Below are 22,507 nucleotides of genomic sequence, written 5' to 3'. Positions count from 1 at the left end.
GTAGTAAAGGCTATGGTTTTTCCTGTGGTCATGTATGGATGTGAGAGTTGGACTGTGAAGAAGGCTGAGCGCCGAAGAATTGATGCTTTTGAACTGTGGTGTTGGAGAAGACTCTTGAGAGTCCCTTGGACTGCAAGCAGATCCAACCAGTCCATTCTGAAGGAGATCAGCCCTGGGATTTCTTTGGAAGGAATGATGCTAAAGCTGAAACTCCAGTACTTTGGCCACCTCATGCGAAGAGCTGATTCATTGGAAAAGACTCTGAAGCTGGGAGGGATTGGGGGCAGGAGGAGAAGGGGACGACAGAGGATGAGATGGCTGGATGGCATCACTGACTTGATGCATGTGAGTCTGAGTGAACTCCGGGAGTTGATGATGGACAGGGAGGCCTGGTGTGCTGCGATTCATGGGGTCGAAAAGGGTCGGACACGACTGAGGAACTGAACTGAACTGATGAGATGCTGAGAGTCTCATATTTTCTGGGTCTTGGTTTTTACCTCTAGTAAATGAATTGCACCAGCTAATTTCCAGGTTTCATCTGGGTTTCATATGCTGTCATCCAAGTGAAGGAAGAGTTGTTGAGAGTCCAGGCAAGAAAAGAGGACGGGTGCTCCCCCTGTGCACCTGCTGCAGGACCCCTCCTGTAGAGCCTCTGTGCCTGCCGCCCGAGGGCACCCATCCCCAGCTCCGGGGGGGTCCATGCCCAGCCCGCGCATGGGGAGGCACCTGCAGAGGCCAGCAGGCTGTCTTAAAGGTCCGGGGCTTTCCCTGACTTTGATCCTTGTAGCTCCCAAGTCAAGGGACCCAAAGGAAGCGAATACTATAAAACAAAGTCCTTTTTGAAACCATGTTACAGGGTTTTAGTTGGTTTTACCCGATGTGGCAATATCTGACCTCCCTTCCCAGCACTGGGTGCAACCTTACTTGCCAGAGGCAGCTTATGTCCTTGTGAGGCATTATGCTGCAAGATGAGTAAACTGGTGGGATGAAAAGCTAGACTTCCCATGTGAGGTTGACTGAGACGAAAGGAATACAGAATGTGTTTGTCCTCCATAATAAATTTCTCTTAAAAAGAAATTTTAAAATGGATTTATTATACTCACTATCATAATATAAAATTTGGATAAAATCAACCTAAATACCTAGACACAATTAGATATTAATACACAGTAACCTTTAAATATTTTTGATCACTAGTTAATAGGACTGTAACTTCAGAGCCAGCAGAATACATTCTTGTAATCTATGTGAACCCTTTCCAAGTGCCAAAAGCTTTTCTAGAATAAATTTCAGTCTCTGGCACATCAGTGTTTCAAGTCTCCTACGTATCACATGTCCTGGAGGGTAATTCTACATATTTATGATTTTCTTAAGGGTTAGAAATAGTTGACTACTTCCAATTCAGTTCAAGAAAAGGTATCAACCAGTCTACCTTTTAATGCTATTCATACAGACACTCCTGGAAGTCCTTCATATATTTTCTTATCTCATTGCCAAAACAAACAAATAAACAAGCAAAATGCAGGGGCAGGGGAATCAAAAACATTCAAGGTGTACTACAGTTGTTTTTTTTTTAACATGTATTTTAAATGATTTAGAATTTTTTCAGAAATAGTTAATAATCATTCATTGATTTTCCTGCCTGTCTTCTAAGTAGAGTCAAGTTTTCTGCTACTTCCTAAAGTTACCATCATTCATGTTATTGCTCATTAAACACTAAATGCTACAGAACTCCCAGGATACCTGACAGTGTAATGTCTAGAGATTGAAGGTATATACAAAGATTGGAATGAATTTATTTTAGTAAATAAAATCACTGTAACTTGAAATGGTTCTAAAATAAGCAAGATTAGGTATAGCCTGTGACATTTGACTGATGCTAGGTTTTCCTTCTCCTAAAGTCCTAAGAGAAAAATAGAGGGATAATTTGAATGACTGACTCTACCTTTTTTCTTTGGGGCTCCAAAATCACTGCAGATGGTGATTGCAGCCATGAAATTGAAAGACATTTGCTCCTTGGAAGAAAAGCTATGACAAACCTACACAGTGTATTAAAAAGTAGAGACATCACTTTGCCAACAAAGGTCTGTCTAGTCAAAGCTATGGTTTTTCCAGTAGTCATGTATGGAGGTGAGAGTTGGACTATAAAGAAAGCTGAGTGCCGAAGAATTGATGCTTTTGAACTGTGGTGTTGGAGAAGACTCTTGAGAGTCCCTTGGACTGCAAGGAGATCCAACCAGTCCATCCTAAAGGAAATCAGTCCTGAATATCCACTGGAAGGACTGATGTTGAAGCTGAAACTCCAATCCTTTGGCCACCTGATGCGAAGAGCTCATTTGAATCCTCATTTGAAAAGTCCCTGATGCTGGGAATGATTGAAGGCAGGAAGAGAAAGGGATGACAGAGGATGAGACAGTTGGATAGCATCACCAACTCAATGGACATGAGTTTGGGTAAACTCCGCGAGTTGGTGATGGTCACAAAGAGTCAGATGTGACTGAGGACTGAACTGAACTGAACTGACTGAACCTTCATTTTGTTGGTGCCCTAGATGAGCATGATCCCTTCTGACCTACCGAGTTAAAACCACAGAATGGTATTCTTTATTGGAAGACTTTTTCAAACTGTTAACTGTTTTTGAGAAAGCCCAATCCAAGGGAAACCAGGCACAGGAAATCAAGAGGTTTCTTTACTCACTCATTCAACTGATGATGAACTGCATTTGTTAAGCACATGCCGTGTGACAAGTGCTGTGGGTCGTGGTGGGGAATGAAGGGGCGTTACAGAGAACAAGTCTCCACTACCACAGAGAAAACCACACGAAGAAACATAGACTGGTAACCGGAAGTGCTTGGAGGGAGAGTGTCTGTAACAGAGGGTTGACCTGGTCAGAAAGATCAAGAAAGGTATTCAGAAAGTGAAGTTTAAACACATGTGGAAGATCTAGAGAAGCTAACCAGGCAAAGGGAGAGAGGTAGTGGCTGAGCAAACAGAGAAGAGGGCTCCCTGAAGAAAGCAAAGGCAATGAGACCGCTCAGGGAGGAGCCGGGACTCGGGAAGGGAGGGGTCAGCACGGTGCGGCTCCCCGTGCCAGGCGGGGCCCCAGGGCGCCCGCAGGCAGGTCAAGGCCACTGCGGGTTCCACTTCATCAGAGCTTTGTTGTTGTTGCTCATTTGTGTTTAAATTCTCTCCTACATTTTCATTTTAACCATTCAAAACCTATAAGAAATACAGCCAATATTTTCGAATAACTATAAATGGAGTATAATGTATAAAAATTTTGAATCACCATGTTGTATACCTGAAACTTATGCAATACTGTCCATCAATTATACTTCAGTTAAAAAATAGAAAAGATTTATTTTCACCTTAAAGCCCGAATCTGACTTTATAGAAGTACCGCGGACAGACACAGTGGGGCTCGCAGTGCAGAGGCTGATCTTGAATTCAGAGACTCCTGGGCCACAGAAATCCACGGCACCCTCAGCACCTAGAAACTCCTCTAAGCACTGCCCCTGGGGATTGAGCAGGAGGAGGGAGAGCCTGTTTGGACCTTCTCTGCTCCTTCCTGCTTCCCAGCTTGGCCAGGAGGACCCCGAGGAGGTGCCTCCAGGGCGCCTCCTACAGGCTCACAGAGCTTACCAGCTCCTACGGTGCCCACGGCAGGCTTTCCTGAGCATCAGTACCGTGTGTGGTCCTCTGTTACGGGGTCACATACATTTGGCAAGAATCAGGAACAACCTTTTCAACTTTGTCAAGGGCAGTTTTTGCTTTGACAGTAGAGAAGACAGGTAACGTCTGAGTGCAGTATGCTGAATGCTATTACAAAGGTGTGGACCAGACCAGACTGTGACACAGCTGAAAGGCTTCTGGGGCTGGGGGTGGGGGTGCTGCCTCTGGCCAGGAGCAGACGTGCGGGTTTACTGCAGTGAACCTCAGAACACTGCCATTCTATACACGCCTTGCTGAGAACACCTCGGACACTTCAGTTATTTACCATTTGCTAGTGTAGAGCAAGAAAAAACGTCTGAAGGATGTTTTGAGACATAAGTGATAGGCCCTTTATGTTCTAATGCATCCGTTCTATTTTCCTTGGCTCTTTTACATTCCAAACATCAGTCAGTACAACTCTCACTGTTCCTCATTTCAGCTGTTAAAGAAGTCTTCCTTGCCACATGAATCATATGACATTTCTTTTTGTATAAATCTTATAAATGGATGAAGAAAGAGCCTGTTTATTTTTCTCACTTCACTTTTTTGTTTTTTAAATGATACCCTGAAGAGAAAATCAAATATCCTAGAACACCTAGTGCGTTCAGAAGCAGACAAAAGAAACACGACTTATTTTTATCACCCTGTGAAAGTTTCATTTCTATGAAAGTCACTTTTCTGTGATTCCCTTGACTTGGAGTAATCACTATTTGTTCCAAATCTTAATCATACTGAATCTCCTGGTCACTTTAAAGCTGTGATGGATGCTGGCTGAGGGATAGCAAAGGAGTGTCAGTTGAAAAGCCATCTTTCCATTTTTGTGGGAAAAGGCAGAGTATACATAAATACACCATATAATTAATTATCTCATCCTAATAGTAACAGTATATAAGAACCTCTTTTTTATATGACAATAGAGATATAAAGTGATGGATTTAGCGTTCAAACTGTCTCATGTTACGTTGGCAAATACTGTGCTTTTCTCTAAAGGAACTATACACCTCACTGATAATTATCAGCAATAATTCTTTTTGAAACGTTTACTGTTTATTTTATGCTTATCCTTTCTGTAGCAAACACTCTAAAATGGAACATCCTGTGGGTGTTGAGGGCCCACATGGCGCATTTTAAGCGCCTCTCCTACCCACGCGCCTCAGTCAGCTCTCGACCCCTCTCCTCGCGTGGCTCCACCCTCACATAGGCAATAACAGAGCCGAATCCTCACAGCAGGCAATTCGCGGGCGCGGCTGGTTCTTTCTTGAAGTGGTCTCTCACAATTATAAGGAAGAGGGCATGGAGAATGATTTGCGATACTGAGACCAAGAAGTTAAGGATTTCCAGTACATTAGAAGATTGTCTGTAAGGCGGACACAGAGACCAGACCCACGGACGCAGAGAGGGGAGGGGGAAGATGGGATGAAAGGAGACAGGAGCACGGGAACATACACCCCGCCGGGTAAACAGAGCCGGAGGGGCCCTGCTGCGGCGGGGAGCGCACATGCCAGCTCGGCGAGAACCCGGGGGTGGGCGGGGACCCTGCACACCCACGGCCCATGCACGCTGATGCCGGCAGAAACCAAAGCAACACTAAAGCAACTGTGCTCCAACTACATAAATGTATTTTAAAAAGACTGTCTCTAAACTAAAGGGAGCAGGAGAAGTGAGGGGGTGCCATTGGTGACAATCTCTTTAGACTCCATTTTATCAGCCATCTCAGGTCAAAATATACTTGGTTAAGTGCTCGTTTGGCAACTTAGTTGACAAATACAGAACGCATACAGGGATTCTGTGGGAATACCACTTAATACTGTACAGGTGACCAGGACGTGTGCAGGGCTCTCCCCTCTGTCCCTGTCAATGGTGCTGACCCTGCAGGATGCACAGGCAGGTCTGGGACCATCTCCCACGCGAGGGAGGTGGCTGCTTGTATGAGCCCCTTAGCTGCTGGCAGCTCTAGGTGTTAAAACATGGATTTGTGCGCTGAGCCCCAGACTGGTGTCTTACACAGCTATTCATTCCTAGCTCTGCCCTGCGGAGTGTCTACTGTTGGACCGTTTGAATGGTAACGAGGTCGCCTCTTCTCCCTGGCCTCCTGAAGGCGATGCTGCCTGGGTGTCAGTGGGATCACTTCTTTTTCTGCTCGAGGGATGCTGGACAGTCTCGTGACTTTAAGTAGCACCTACACACTGGTACCAGCAGCCACACCCTGGCTTCTGAACCTCAGACACATCTGCCGGGGTGTCACACAGCACCCCACGGCCAGCAGCCCTGCGCCTGCTGCTCGGGAGGCGTTCCGCCGCAGGGAGGGCAGCTCTGGGGTCTCAGGCCCCCTGTCCCCTGCAGTCACACGCCCGCCAGCCGCCTCCTCGCGGGCCGGCGCTCTCTTCCTCAGGCTGGCGCGCTTAGTCCCTGTCCCTGGAATGTTCTTTCCCGGGTGTCTATACCACGGGCTCTCTCCCTGCCCTCCTCCAAGGCTGTGATCTCCTCTCCCGTGAAGCCTTCACGGCTTACCCTGTTTAAACATTAACTCAGGCTTGCAGCACTTCCTGTCTTCTTCCCCAACTCTAGGTTCTTCCACAGAAATTCCTTTTATATAGTTTACACATGTATTCTGTTTATTGTTTGTCTTCTCCCACTAAAATTTACCTTCCCTAAGGAGTTTTTTCACTGCTCTATCTCAAGCACCCAGAACAGTGCCCAGTGCATAGTAAGAACTTAGTGAAATTAAATGAAAAAAGACTGAAGTTCCACAAAACACCCTTTCTTTAGGTCTGTATCAGACGATACAAAGTCCCAAGAGACTCATTTTCCTCTCAGTTTAAAACTTCCCAAACAGCTCTGAGTCCCTGTGCTCTGCAAGGTCAACACCAAGATCAGTGACACCCCTGCTCACCACTCCTGGCTCGTCGCCAGCTTCATTCTCCCTTTCCTGGGCACCTCTTCATCTGGACCAGGCGCTGCAAGCCTGCCTGGGACAGTCTGCACTGGCTCAGGGAAAGGAGATGGGATGTGCAGGAAGGGGCAATGGGTTTGGGCCAGCCTGCTGGGCGTTCTTGGTTCCCTCAAGCCTTTCCTGCCCCGATCTCACTGTCCACGAGCCTGGGGACCATCTGGCACACAACAGCCAGTCAGGGAGACTTCCAGGCAGTGCACGTGACGTTGTACTTCATACTTATTTTTTACAGTGTTTTTAATTTTTTTAAAGTTCATTGAAAAAGAAAGTCATCATTGTGGGTATTTAATTAGTTCTCAGGTGATATAATTCCCTACATGATTAGAATACCAAGGTAATTGGCTACTCTAATTATTTCACAGTAGCAATTTAATCTTCTAGAAATGAACAAAGACATGAAACTATTTTGTAAGTTTGGAAGATGGCGGTCAGGGAGACCACTTTCTCCCCCACAAATTCATCAAAAGAACATTTGAATGCCAAGTAAATTCCACAAAACAACTCTGAATGCCGGCAGAGGACATCAGGCAGCCAGAAAAGCAGCCCATTGTCTTTGAAAGGAGGTAGGAAAAAATATAAAAGATAAAAAGAGAGACAAAAGAGGTAGGGACGGAGCTCTGTCTCGGGAAGGGAGTCTTAAAAAGAAAGTTTCCAAACACCAGGAAACACTCTCACTGGCAAGTCTGTGGTGAGCCTTGGAACCACAGAGGGCAACATAACCGGGAGGAAAAATAAATAAATAATTAAAACCCACAGATCACATGCCCAACGGTAACACACCTGCATCTGCCACTAGCAAGCGGGGGCTGGGCAGGGAGGCGCGGGCTGCATTGCTTAGAGTAAGGACCAGCCTGAATGCCCCGAGGGCAATCTGAGGGAACTAACTTGGGCTAGCAAACCAGACTGTGGGATAGCTACCACTCGAAAAGTCCTAACCTAAGACACTGCCAGCCCCGCTCACAGAACAAAGGACTGACTAGAGCTACATGAAAAGCCCTAACCTAACACACCATCAGGCCCGCTCATAGAACAAAGGACTGAGCAGAGCTAGCTGGCTGCAGACCGGCCTATCCCACTCCGGTGACAGGCCAGCGAGGGCAGCCAGAGCCGGAAGGGGGCAATCGCAGCCCCAGAGAGGCATTATCTACCAAACTGCAAGCAGGCTTCATTGCTAACCAAGACTTCTTGGGATTCTGGACAGTCAACATCCACCTAAGAAGGTGCACCGGCTATACACCCAGAGAACCGAGTGGCAGGGACAGGGGAGGCGATAAGTCGCAGCAACCATGCTCGCCAAACACCTGGTCACCTGAGCTGCTCGGACCTGGGAAGAGCACAAAACGCAGGCCCAACCGAGTCTGTGCCTCTGAGGACTACCCAAGTACCTTAACCTGAGCGGCTTAGACCTGGGAAGTGCATACAACCCAGGGCCGGCCTCAGACAGTCCCCAGCAGAGCAACCTAGAGCCTAAGCAGTGTAGCCAGGGAAAGCGCACACATGTCGTGAGCGAGGGCAAACCCAGTGTGGCCGAGACACTGTGAGCACATGCCCGTGTTATTTGTTTGCAGCGTCCCTCCCCACAGCACGACTGAACCAGTGAGCCTAAAAAAGTGTCCACCACCGCCCCCTTGTGTCAGGGCGGAAATTAGACACCGAAGAGTCCAGCAAACAGAAGAAGCTAAAACAGAGGGAACCGCCTTGGAAGTGACAGGTGTAATAGATTAAAACCCTGTAGTTAGTACCGACTACATAGGATGGCGGAGAAGGCAATGGCACCCCACTCCAGTACTCTTGCCTGGAAAATCCCATGGATGGAGGAGCCTGGTAGGCTGCAGTCCATGGGGTCACTAGTAGTCAGACACGACTGAGCAACTTCACTTTCACTTTTCAGTTTCATGCATTGGAGAAGGAAATGGCAACCCACTCCAGTGTTCTTGCCTGGAGAATCCCAGGTATGGGGGAGCCTGGTGGGCTGCCGTCTATGGGGTTGCACAGAGTTGGACACGACTGAAGCGACTTAGCAGTAGCACATAGGACAGGGCCTATAGATCTTGAGAAATATAAGCTGGATCAAGGAACTATCAAAAAATTAACTGACCCCACACTGCCCACAACAACACAAGAGAAAGTCCTAGATATATTTTTTACTATTTTTACTATCATTCTTTAATTTTTTTTATTTTTTAAGTCCTCTATTACTCCTTTAATTTTCATTTTTATAACCTACTATTACTTTGCAAAAAAAAAAAAGAGAGACCCTATTTTTTAAAGCAAACTTCATATATATATATATATTTTATAATTTTTGTGACTTTTTTTCTTTAATATTGTATTTTTGAAAATCCAACCTCGACTCTAGATTTTTAATCTTTGCTTTTTGGTATTTGTTGTCAATTTTGTACTTTTAAGAACCCAATCTTCAGTACCCATTTTTACTTGGGAGCGAGATTACGGGCTTGACTGCTCTCTCGCCCTTTGGACTCTCCTTTGTCTCCACCAGGTCACCTCTATCTCCGCCCTCCCCCTTCTCTTCTCTGCCCAACGCTGTGAATCTCTTTCTGTGTTCCGGACGGTGGAGAACACTTAGGGAACTGATTACTGGCTGGATCTGTCTCTCTCCTTTTCATTCCCCCCTTTTATCCTCCTGGCCACCTCTGTCTCCTTCCTCCCTCTTCTCTTCTCTGTATAACTCCATGAACATCTCTGAGTGGCCCAGACTGTGGAGCGCACATAAGGAAGTGATTACAGGCTAGCTTGCTCTCTCCTCTTTTTATTCCACCTCATCTCATTCGGGTCACCTCTAACTCCTTCCTCCCTCTTCTCTTCTCCATGTAACTCTGTGAACCTCTCCAGGTGTCCCTCACTGTGGAGAAACTTTTCATCTTTAACCTAGATGTTTTATAAACAGTGCAGTATAGATGGAGAAGTCTTGAGGCTACTGTAAAAATAAGACTGAAAACTGGAAGCAGGAGGCTTAAGTCCAAATTCTGAGAATACCAGAGAACTTCTGACTCCAGGGAACATTAATTGACAGGAGCTCACCAATGCCACCATACCTACACTGAAACCAAGCACTACCCAAGGGCCAACAAGTTCCAGAGCAAGATATACCATACAAATTCTCCAGCAACACAGGAACATAGCCCTGAGCTTCAATATACAGGCTGCCCAAAGTCACTCCAAACCCACTGTCATCTCAAACTCATTACTGGACACTTCATTGCACTCCAGAGAGAAGAAATCCAGCTCCACCCATCAGAATACTGACACAAGCTTCCCTAACCTGGAAACCTTGACAAGCCACTGATACAATCCCACCCACAGCGAGGAAACTCCACAATAAAGAGAACTCCACAAACTGCCAGAATATGGAAAGGCCACCCCAAACACAGCAATATAAACAAGATGAAGAGACAGAGTAATACCCAGCAGGTAAAGAAACAGGATAAAGGCCCACCAAACCAAACAAAAGAGGAAGAGAGAGGGAATCTACCTGATAAAGAATTCCAAATAATGATAGTGAAAATGATCCAAAAGCTTGAAAACAAAATGGAATCACAGATAAACAGCCTGGAGACAAGGATTGAGAAGATGCAAGAAAGGTTTAAGAAGGACCTAGAAGAAATAAAAAAGAGTCAATATATAATGAATAATGCAATAAATGAGATCAAAAACACTCTGGAGGGAACCAACAGTAGAATAATAGAGGCAGAAGATAGGATAAGTGACGTAGAAGATAGAATGGTAGAAATAAATGAAACAGAGAGGAAAAAAGAAAAACGAATTAAAAGAAATGAGGACAATCTCAGAGACCTCTGGGACAATGTTAAACGCCCCAGCATTCAAATCATAGGAGTCCCAGAAGAAGAAGACAAAAAGAAAGACCATGAGAAAATACTTGAGGAGATAATAGTTCAAAACGTCCCTAAAATGGGGAAGGAAATAATCATCCAAGTCCAAGAAACCCAGAGAGTCCCAAACAGGATAAACCCAAGGTGAAATATCCCAAGACATATATTAATGAAATTAACAAAGATCAAACACAAAGACCAAATATGAAAAGCAGCAAGGGAAAAACGACAAATAACACACAAGGGGATTCCCATAAGGATAACATCTGATCTTTCAATGCAAACTCTTCAGGCCAGGAGGAATGGCAGGACATACTTAAAGTGATGAAAGAAAATAACCTACAGCCCAGATTACTGTACCCAGCAAGGATCTCATTCAAATATGAAAGTGAAATCAAAAACTTTACAAACAAGCAAAAGCTGAGAGAATTCAGCACCACCAAACCAGCTCTCCAACAAATGCTAAAGGATCTTCTCTAGACAGGAAACACAAAAAGGGTGTATAAACTCGAACCCAAAACAATAAAATATATGGCAATGGGATCATACTTATCAATAATTACCTTAAATGTAAACGGGTTGAATGCCCCAACCAAAAGACAAAGACTGGCTGAATGGATACAAAAACAAGACCCCTATATATGTTGTCTACAAGAGACCCACCTCAAAACAAGGGACACATACAGACTGAAAGTGAAGGGCTGGAAATGGATATTCCACACAAATAGAGACCAAAAGAAAGCAGGAGTAGCAATACTCATATCAGATAAAATAGACTTTAAAACAAAGGCTGTGAAAAGAGACAAAGAAGGACACTACATAATGATCAAAGGATCAATCCAAGAGGAAGATATAACAATTATAAATATATATGCAGCCAACGTAGGAGCACTGGAATATGTAAGACAAATGCTAACAAGCATGAAAGGGAAATTAACAATAACACAATAATAGTGGGAGACTTTAATACCCCACTCACACCTATGGATAGATCAACTAAACAGAAAACTAACAAGGAAACATAAACTTTAAATGATACAATAGACCAGTTAGACCTAATTGATATCTATAGGACATTTCACCCCCAAACAATGAATTTCACCTTTTTCTCAACCGCACATGGAACCTTCTCCAGGATAGATCACATCCTGGGCCATAAATCTAGCCTTGGTAAATTAAAAAAAAAAAATTAAATCATTCCAAGCATCTTTTCTGACCACAATGCAGTAAGATGAGATCTCAATTACAGGAGAAAACTATTAAAAATTCTAACATACGGAGGCTGAACAACATGCTGCTGAATAACCAACAAATCACAGAAGAAATCAAAAAAGAAATCAAAATATGCATAGAAATGAATGAAAATGAATACACAACAACCCAAAACCTGTGGGACACGGTAAAAGCAAGGTTCATAGCAATACAGGCATACCTCATGAAACAAGAAAAAAGTCAAATAACCTAACTCTACACCTAAAGCAACTAGAAAAGGAAGAAATGAAGAACCCCAAGGTTAGTAGAAGGAAAGAAATCTTAAAAATTCAGGCAGAAATAAATGCAAAAGAAACAAAAGAGACCATAGCAAAAATCAACAAAGCCAAAAGTTGCTTCTTTGAGAGGATAAATAAAATTGGCAAACCATTAGCCAGACTCATCAAGAAACAAAGGGAAAAAAAATCAAATCAATAAAATTAAAAATGAAAATGGAAATATCACAACAGCACAACACAGAGATACAAAGGATCATACGAGACTGCTATCAGCAATTCTATGCCAATAAAATGGACAACTTGGAAGAAATGGACAAATTCTTAGAAAAGTACAACTTTCCAAAACTGAACCAAGAAGAAATAGAAAATCTTAACAGACCCATCACAAGCACAGAAATTGACAATGTAATCAAAAATCTTCCCCCAAACAAAAGCCCAGGTCCAGATGGCTTCACAGCTGAATTCTACCAAAAATTTAGAGAAGAGCTAACACCTATCCTACTCAAACTCTTCCAGAAAACTGCAGAGGAAGGCAAACTTCCAAACTCATTCTATGAGGCCACCATCACCCTAATACCAAAACCTGACAAAGATCCCACAAAAAAAGAAAACTACAGGCCAATATCACTGGTGAACATAGATGCAAAAATCCTTAACAAAATTCTAGCAATCACAATCCAACAACACATTAAAAAGATCATACATAGTGAACAAGTGGGCTTTATCCCAGGGATGCAAGGATTCTTCAATATCTGCAAATCAATCAATGTAATACACCACATTAACAAATTGAAAAATAAAAGCCATATGATTATCTCAATAGATGCACAGAAAGCCTATGACAAAATTCAACCTCCATTTATGATAAAAACCCTCCAGAAAGCAGGAATAGAAGGAACATACCTCAACATAATAAAAGCTATATATGACAAACCCACAGCAAACAGTATCCTCAATGGTGAAAAATTGAAAGCATTTCCCCTAAAGTCAGGAACAAGACAAGGGTGCCCACTCTCACCACTGCTATTCAAGATAGTTTTGGAAGTTTTGGCCACAGCAATCAGAGCAGAAAAAGAAATAAAAGGAATCCAAATTGGAAAAGAAGAAGTAAAACTCTCACTGTTTGCAGATGACACGATCCTCTACATAGAAAACCCTAAAGACTAGCTACCAGAAAATTACTAGAGCTAATCAATGAATATAGTAAAGTTGAAGGATATAAAATAAACACACAGAAATCCCTTGCATTCCTATACACGAATAATGAGAAAACAGAAAGAGAAATTAAGGAAACAATTCCATTCACCATTGCAATGAAAAGAATAAAATACCTAGGAATATATATACCTAAAGAAACAAAAGACCTATACATAGAAAACTATAAAACACTGGTGAAAGAAATCAAAAAGGACACTAAGAGATGGAGAAATATACCATGTTCATGGATTGGAAGAATTAATATAGTGAAAATGAGTATACTACCCAAAGCAATTTATAGATTCAATGCAATCCCTATCAAGCTACCAACGGTATTTTTCACAGAGCTAGCACAAATAATTTCACAGTTTGTATGGAAATACAAAATACCTCGAATAGCCAAAGCAATCTTGAGAAAGAAGAATGGAACTGGAGGAATCAACCTGCCTGACTTCAGGCTCTACTACAAAGCCATAGTCATCAAGACAGTATGGTACTGGCACAAAGACAGAAATAGAGATCAATGGAACAAACTAAAAAGCCCAGAGATAAATCCATGCACCTATGGACACCTTATCTTTGACAAAGGAGGCAAGAATATAAAATGGTGAAAAGACAATCTCTTCAACAAGTGGTGCTGGGAAAACTGGTCAGCCACTTGTAAAAGACTGAGACTAGAACACTTTCTAACTCCATACACAAACATAAACTCAAAATGCATTAAAGATCTAAACATAAGACCAGAAACTATAAAACTCCTAGAGTAGAACATAGGCAAAACACTCTCTGACATAAATCACAGCAGGACCCTCTATGGCCCACCTCCCAGAATACTGGATATAAAAGCAAAAATAAACAAATGGGACCTAATTAAAATTAAAACCTTCTGCACAACAAAGGAAACTATAAGCAAGGTGAAAAGACAGCCTTCAGAATGGGAGAAAATAATAGCAAATGAAGCAACTGACAAAGAATTAATCCCAAAAATATATAAGCAACTTCTATAGCTCAATTCCAGAAAAATAAATGACCCAATCAAAAAATGGGCCAAAGAACTAAATAGACATTTCTCCAAAGAAGACATACAGATGGCTAACAAACACATGAAAAGATGCTCAACATCACTCATTATCAGAGAAATGCAAATCAAAACCACTATGAGGACCATTTCACGCCAGTCAGAATGGCTGCTATCCAAAAGTCTACAAGAAACAAATGCTGGAGAGGGTGTGGAGAAAAGGGAACTCTCTTAGACTGTTGGTGGGAATGCAAACTAGTACAGCCACTATGGAGAACAGTGTGGAGATTCCTTAAAAAACTGGAAAGAGAACTACCATACGACCCAGCAATCCCACTGCTGGGCATACACACCGAGGAAACCAGAATTGAAAGAGACACGTGTACCCCAATGTTCACTGCAGCACTGTTTATAATAGCCAGGACATGGAAGCAACCTAGATGTCCATCAGCAGACAAATGGATAAGAAAGCTGTGGTACATATATACAATGGAGTATTACTCAGCAATTAAAAAGAATACATCTGAATCAGTTCTAATGAGGTGGATGAAAGTGGAGCCTATTATACAGAGTGAAGTAAGCCAGAAAGAAAAACACCAATACAGTATACTAACGCATATATATGGAATTTAGAAAGATGGTAATGATAACCTTGTATGCGAGACAGCAAAAGAGACACAGATGTATAGAACAGTCTTTTGGACTCTGTGGGAGAGGGCGAGGGTGGGATGATTTGGGAGAATGGCATTGAAACATGTATAATGTCATATGTGAAACAAATCACCAGTCTAGGTTTGATGCATGTTACAGGATGCTTGGAGCTGGTGCACTGGGATGACCCAGAAGGATGGTATGGGGAGGTAGGTGGGAGGGGGCTTCAGGATGGGGAACACGTGTATACCTGTGGCAGATTCATGTTGATGTATGCCAAAACCAATACAATATTGTAAAGTAATTAGCCTCCAATTAAAATAAATTTATACTAAAAAAATAAATAAATAAAATGAGTAAGACAAAGGAAGAAAAGAAAGTTTGTAGTTTAGACTATTAGATTTACATCTTTTACTCATTTAAATTTTCCAATATTTTTCATGGTAATGTATCTGCATGTGGACAGAAATCTCTTCTGACTGTAGACTGCTCAAAAAATTCTAATTCTGGTACAGTGAATGGAATAGGTTATTTCTTTAGAATATATCAATGTGGTAACAAAGTAAGATTATCCCTATAATAATTAGACCTGGCAAATGCCAAGAGGAAATAAATTCTTAATAGCTTCTGGAACCTGAATATTTTACCATATGTGAAACAGATCACCAGTCCAAGTGCAATGCATGAAACAGGGCATTCAAAGCTGGTGCACTGGGACAACCCAGAGGGATGGGATGGGGAGGGAGGTGGGAGGGGTTTCAGGATGGGGGACACGTGTACACCCATGGCTGATTCATGTCAATGTATGGCAAAACCCACTACAATATTGTAAAGTAATTAGCCTCCAATTAAAATAAATAATTTTAAAAAGGAAAGATTATGAAACAAAATAAACGTTTAAAACTAAAACAGATGCTAATCATGCCTTCAAAAAGTAAAATAAAAATTAGTATAAAATTATTAAATCATGTTTATTTTGATTGTGCAGCAGCGAAGAGAATATAGCAACATTTACTGTTCTCTAAAGCACTTAGTTTTATTCAGGTTTGATTTTTGCTATTTTCTGAAAAACAAAACAAAAACATCAACAACAACAAAAGTTCAACTTAAAAAACCCTCAAATAAAATTCTTTATACAATCTTGGAAAAAAAAAGAATGTGGATAAATACACAAGTAGGAATATAAAATATGAAGATACATAGTTCAGTTAACTAAGCCTATGAATAAATTAGATAATTGATATTAGACAGAAACATTCTTTTATATAACCACTTCCATACTGGTTTTTCTTTTCTACTCTAACATCTTGTATTTCTTGTCTATGATGGGCGTGGGTATGTTTCAGTTAAGTTCAGTCGCTCAGTTGTGTCCAACTCTTTGTGACCCCATGGACTGCAGCAGGCCAGGCCTCCCTGTCCATCACCAACTCCTGGAGTTTACTCAAATTCATGTCCATTGAGTCTGTGATGCTATACAGCCATCTTATCCTCTGTCGTCCCCTTCTCCTCCCACCTTCAATCTTTCCCAGCATCAGGGTCTTTTCAAATAAGTCAGTTCTTCACATCAGGTGGCCAAAGTATTGGAGTTTCAGCTTCAACATCAGTCCTTCTGATGAACATTCAGGGTTGATTCCTTTAGGATGGACTGGTTGGATCTCCTTGCAGTCCAGGGGACTCACAAGAGTCTTCTCCAACACCACAGTTCAAAAGCATCAATTCTTTGGCACTCAGCTTTCTTTATAGTTCAACTCTCACATCCATACATGACTACTGAAAAAACCATAGTTTTGACAAGACAGACGGACCTTTGTCAGCAAAGTAACGTCTCTGCTTTTTAATATGCTGTCTAGGTTAGTCATAGCTTTTTTTCCAAGAAGCAAGCATCTTTTAATTTCATGGCTATAGTCACCACCTGCAGAACACCCACAAACTTCAAGCTTTAAATATCTCAACCAGTTAAGATATTCTGGAAGTAGTATTGCATAGTTACATTGTAACACATTTATCAGGAGCCATGCCCAATGGATATTTTTTTTCTTGAGACCTATTTCTATTCCCAACAAGATTCTGAGAATTTCTTCAACGTTGAATACTTCATGGAGTATTTCAGAGTATTAGTCATTGATTCCATTTATCTGAATCACAAATTTTAGTTTTCTGGCCTGGAGTTCTGTTTCGACTGGGCACATTTCCCAGGAAATAATGAGTATTTGCTTAAACACACAGTATCTGTGATCTTTTTTCCTTTGAGATTCTTTTATAGGAGAACCCTCTGTTATTAATAGCCTGGGGCAAAAGTTCTGTAAGTGAGACTGATTGGATAGCTTTCCTTTTTTAATTTCCTAACAAATGACACATGGTATAACATAAACACCTACTCTCTCCAAAGATGTAATTGAAAAAGCCTTCAAGATATCCGACAGAGTGTACATAAGAATAATTCACAGAGGACACAATCGTCCTTACATCAAGCAAGAAGCAAGCTCAGCCTCCCTTCTCTGTCACCGTCCAAGGTAAACGCAAAGTTTCTGTGTAAAGTCGTGCTTTTCACAGCGTGACTGTGATTTCCGCCAGTCTTGCACTTAGATCTCATTTTCAGCACTTTCTATAAAGGGACAGTTCCCTCCTCACCCAAATATTCTCAGAAGGCTACATGGAAAACTGATACTCACAATGATGACTTTCTTTTTGCAATGAACTTAAAACAAACAAACAAACACACACACAAACCAGTACTTATATGTGGTATGGGGAGAAAGGGCTGGAACTGAGGGTGATCCTCGAAGAGGGCTTCAGCCTTACCTATGAAAGGTCTCATTGTTTGTGAGACAGATGAATAGACGTATTATCACATTAAGTTGAAACAATTCACATCTCTGCACCTTCTCTCTGCTCTAGGCTGCCTGCTGCCCGTGCCCCAGTGTTACCGGGTCCTTAAAATCTTGCCCCCCTGCCCCCTCTTGGGGTTAATATTCTATTGTATTTCCTTTGGATCAAGAGACTGTATGAATATATATGTCTGCTTATATATATTATGAACCCTGCCTTTTAAATTAAGTAATCAAACTTTCCTGTTTTTATTTCTAAGCCTGCCTTGGCCTCTACAACTGCAGTGTGAGTCTAGCACTTCGGAGCCTGAAAGCACGTTTATTTCCTCTCTGACCCCCTCCTGCTGCAGCATCCTTGCTGCTTCCTTCTGTCGTGCGGTTCAGCAAACCACACCTTCCTGGGGGAGCCTCTGCCTCCAGCGCAGTGGATGGATTGCCTCGATCTCGTTCAACCACTCAGCTCCCTCTACCCCGTTACCCAGCCCCAAGGGTGATGTGGATATCTGCCAGGGAAAAACAAATGGAAAACAAGCCTCTCTTATGAGACAGCATCGCCTTAAGAGCATTGTCTCATAAGATGGCAAAGCAAGAGTTGGAAATAGTATTTTTATAATAATTTTATGTTAAAAAATAAATGACTGGATCGACAGGAAAGAGCATCTACAATAGCTTTCTAATTTGTCTTCTTTGATCTCTCTTCTCTCTCAGATTCATTTGTCATAATGTCATTATCAGGATATTGATAAAACAGACTTGATTTTAAAATATAATTGCTCTGATGAGGAACCTTTGTTGGGTCAATATTATCCCCCAAAGCGAGTCTCAATCCCCTGGCCTAGTGCACAGATTCTTTTAAAATTTGGTGCATCCTACTTTTCCAAGTCCATCTGCATTCTCGGTACCGAAGACTCCATGCTGTAGTCATGCAAAGTGACCGAGCAGCAAATAGTCCCTGGAGCTGCCAGATGCTGCCACTCGCCTGCCTTCTCTGTCCCTGTGCTTGCTGACAAAGGTCTATGGCCGCCTCTTCACTCGCTGAACTCCTACCAATTCTCCAGTGTCCCTCCTCCGTAAAGGCCCACCTAAGAAGGATTAATTACTCACTCCCCTCTGCATCCTTGAGCCTTAGGCTCAGATAAGTATGTAATTTATCACAACAAATTCTGATTTATCCTGTACAGATATTTCTTCTTTTATAGCCTATGAGATCCTTGAAGGGTAAGATCATACTGTGTTCACTCATAATCTCAGTGACTAACATGGAGTCTATTAACACATTCAGTGTTCATTTTACCAGTGAATGAATCATTCATTCATAGTGAATCAATATGGATCAATCATTTATTCAGAGAATGACCAAACTGAAAACCACAATCACAGAAAACTAACCAATCTGATCACATGACCACAGCCTTGTCTAATTCACTGAAACTAGGAGCCACGCCGTGTGGGGCCACCCAAGATGGACAGCTCATGGTGGAGAGTCCTGACAAAATGTCCACTGGAGAAGGGGATGGCAAACCATGTCAGTGTTCTTGCCTTGAGAACCCCCTGAACAATATGAAAAGGCAGAAAGACAGGACAATGAATGATGAACTCTCCAGGTAGGTAGGTGCCCAATATGATGAGATGGTTGGATGGCATCACTGACTCAATGGACATGAGTTTTAGTGAACACTGGGAGCCGGTGATGGACAGGGAGGCCTGGTGTGCTGCAGTCCATGGGCTCGCAAAGAGTCAGACACGACTGAGTGACTGAACTGACTGACTGGGAATGACCATTTTGTACTGTCACAAGAAAGACTTGCTCTTATCACTATTATTAATAAGCTGTTGAAAGGACTCTGCTATCTCAGTCCCAGAAGGGACTCTGAGAGATTACTAGGGTAATTTCTCCCTGATCCTTCCATTTCAGGCTGCTCAATTCTCAGAGGATTTCTCTAACCTTCCTATCTCCCTGGAATACTTAGAATTCAGTATTAGATAGCAATTACTAAGTTGACCACCAGCTTTACTGTTGTGGGAAACCCTTAATTTGTTGTCTCATTCTCTCCTCAATCCTCTTTCAATGCTTCTGTCAACTGGTCAGCAATGAAGGGTCAAAATGGGCCGCCCCACTGGTATATAGTAGAGAACTCAGGGTTCTTCTTTTCCCTGTGTTGTTGGAGATCTGGAAGCAGGAAAGAAATTCAGGATGAGGTCAAACAAGGACATATGAATCAGAGAAAGGAGAAGTTCATATGGCACGATTAGAAGGAAGGGTGATGGACAGGTCGTCAGGCAACAGTTAAGGAAAATAAAAGTATAAAAACAGAAGAAGAGGATGGCTAAAGGGAACATACTGTAATGGTTTCCACAGTTTTTCTGAGAATGACAATCTCGCTCGTAAGCCTGTGGTAGAGACAGTTGTCTGGTGCAGCACTCACTCTGCTAACAGACCCCGAGTTCACGAGGGACTGCGGCATGTCCAGTAAGGATGTACTGGCAGTTTCTCTGGTCTTCTGGGGCTGGAACTAAGTACTGGCAAATAAGATACAAGTGGAAGTGACACGTGGGGCTTCCGGAAGTGCATTTAACATGAAAATGTGCTTTCGTAGAGTTTATTTCTTCTGGTTGTAGAATGCAGATGTAATGACTGATTTCAAGCAGTCATTTTGGACTGTGAGGAAACATACTCAGGAATGGTAGAGTAAGACAGAAAAAGTCTGAATCCCTGACACTGAGATCCACCACACCTGCAGAGCCATAGCTGTGGAACCCACCTGGACTGCCTACCTCCAGATCTCCAGTGTATCAGAGAAATCAACATTTGTCTTATGTTTGGAGAAAGTAGAAATAGTGACAGATTTTAGTTTCCTGGGCTCCACAATCACAGTGGATGGTGACTGTAGCCATGAAATTAAAAGATGCTTGCTCCTTGGAAGAAAAGCTATGACAAACATAGACAGTGTATTAAAAAGCAGAGACATTACTTTGCTGACAAAGATCCATGTAGTCAAAGCTATGGTTTTTTTCAGTAGTTACGCACGGATATGAGAGTTGGACCATAAAGAAGGCTGAGCACCGAAGGACTGATACTTTGCAACTGTGGTGCTGGAAAAGACTCCTCAGAGTCCCTTGGACTGCAAGGAGATCAAACCAGTCCATCCTAAAGGAGATCAACCCTGAATATTCACTGGAAGAACTGATGCTGAAACTGAAGCTCCAATATTTTGGATACCTGATGTGAGAAACTGACTCACTGGAAAGACCCTGATGCTGAGAAAGATTGAAGGTGGGAGGAGAAGGGGACGACAGAGGATGAGGTGGTGGGATGGCATCACCGACTCGAGATACATGAGTCTGAGTGAACTCCGGGAGATGGTGGAGGACATTCCCTGTCTTTCTCTGCTGCCATCCATAGGGCGGCAAAGAGTCAGACATGACTGAGCGACTGAGCAACAATGTTCGGATTTTCACTTCTTACAATGACCCACACTTCTGAGGTTTCAAAAATTAAAATAAGGAACATTTTAAACTGAAAGTTGTAAATGATATATACTGCTATGAAGGGAAACTATATTGATTTTTCTATGTTGCTTTTTTGATTAGTGTGATGTGTATGTGCTCAGCTGTGTCTGACTCCTGTTGACCCCATGGACTACAGCCTGCCAGACTCCTCCGTCCATGGGATTACCCCAGCAAGAGCACTGGAATGGGTTAGCTCCACCTCCTTCTGTAATTCTGTTTTTAGGACCTCGAATACCTGGATTCTCATCCCTGATCCTCTAGTAACTAGACTTGGAATCTTGAGGAAGTTATACTCTTTTGACCTTAGTAAAATGAGAATGTTATTAGATGAATACTAAAGTTCCTTCTAGCACTAACATTCTGTGAATCCTACATTTAATCATGCATTTCCTTCAGTGGCTTTCTTAATGCACTGTTCCAGTCTGACTTCTGTGAATTCAAAAGTTGTTAAAATGAGTTAGTAATGTCATTCTTCCGTGTCTACTTATGACATGATGTGACTAACAAACATAAATCCCATAGAAGAACAGGACAGATAACGCTGAAACCACCCTTCTCCTATGTTTCCATAATGGCCTTTCCATAAGCATAACATGGCATTCCTCAAGGTATACATGTTTGGTTTCACGTTCGTTCCTTACAGATTCTGAGCCCATGGGAGTGGGGGAGGGGGCAAGAAAATGCATCTTCCTGGTGCCAAGCACTGACTTGAATACAGCAGGTGAACATATAAGTAAGTGAAGGAAGATTTGTATAAAAAAATGACGGCCCTAAGAGAAAATGATAGATAGTTTTAAGAGAAAATGATAGATAGTTTTACGACTGGTAACTTGAAATCTTGTCTCTTTTCTTTGTAACACAGATTTTAATTAATTTGTGATGTATTCATGAGTCAGAAAAACTTGAGAAATTCTTATAAGCTTTATTGGCTTTTAGCTTGTTGCCAGATTGAGAGAGTCATCAAGAAAAAAAAGGGGGGCGAGCTTCATGCTGTCTTGGATCAAACGCTATTGTTCTGTCTCCGGACTGTGGCCTGTACTCATGGTGCCTTCAGCCCGTTCCAGGAGGCTGGGAGGATGGGCAAGGATGTGAGGACTGTGTTATCTCCAGGGCCTCTGGCTGGGAAACCCCACCTATTGCCCTTCTAGTGAGGCTAGACCAGGGCCATCAATGAGAACCAGGGGCCACCCTCGCTCCCTGCAGTCCTGCACACCATCGGAATGAACGACACGTCTCCTCACACACCTTCCTAACAAACAGCACGTGAGTAAAGTGACAAAGGGTTCATGGCTTTAATC

The 22,507-nt window shown here is 42.4% G+C and overlaps 1 protein-coding gene across 2 annotated transcripts in view; it reads right to left on the bottom strand.

Moving 5' to 3' along the window:
- Positions 1-22,507, bottom strand: part of CAMK4 (calcium/calmodulin dependent protein kinase IV) — a 280,284-nt gene that overhangs the window by 25,443 nt on the left and 232,334 nt on the right. The gene's annotated exons all lie outside the window — the stretch shown is intronic.

This window comes from Bos taurus, chromosome 7 (genome assembly GCF_002263795.3).
Source record: "Bos taurus isolate L1 Dominette 01449 registration number 42190680 breed Hereford chromosome 7, ARS-UCD2.0, whole genome shotgun sequence".
Classification (NCBI taxonomy): Eukaryota; Metazoa; Chordata; class Mammalia; order Artiodactyla; family Bovidae; genus Bos; species Bos taurus.
This window is presented reverse-complemented; position numbering and strand designations above follow the sequence as displayed.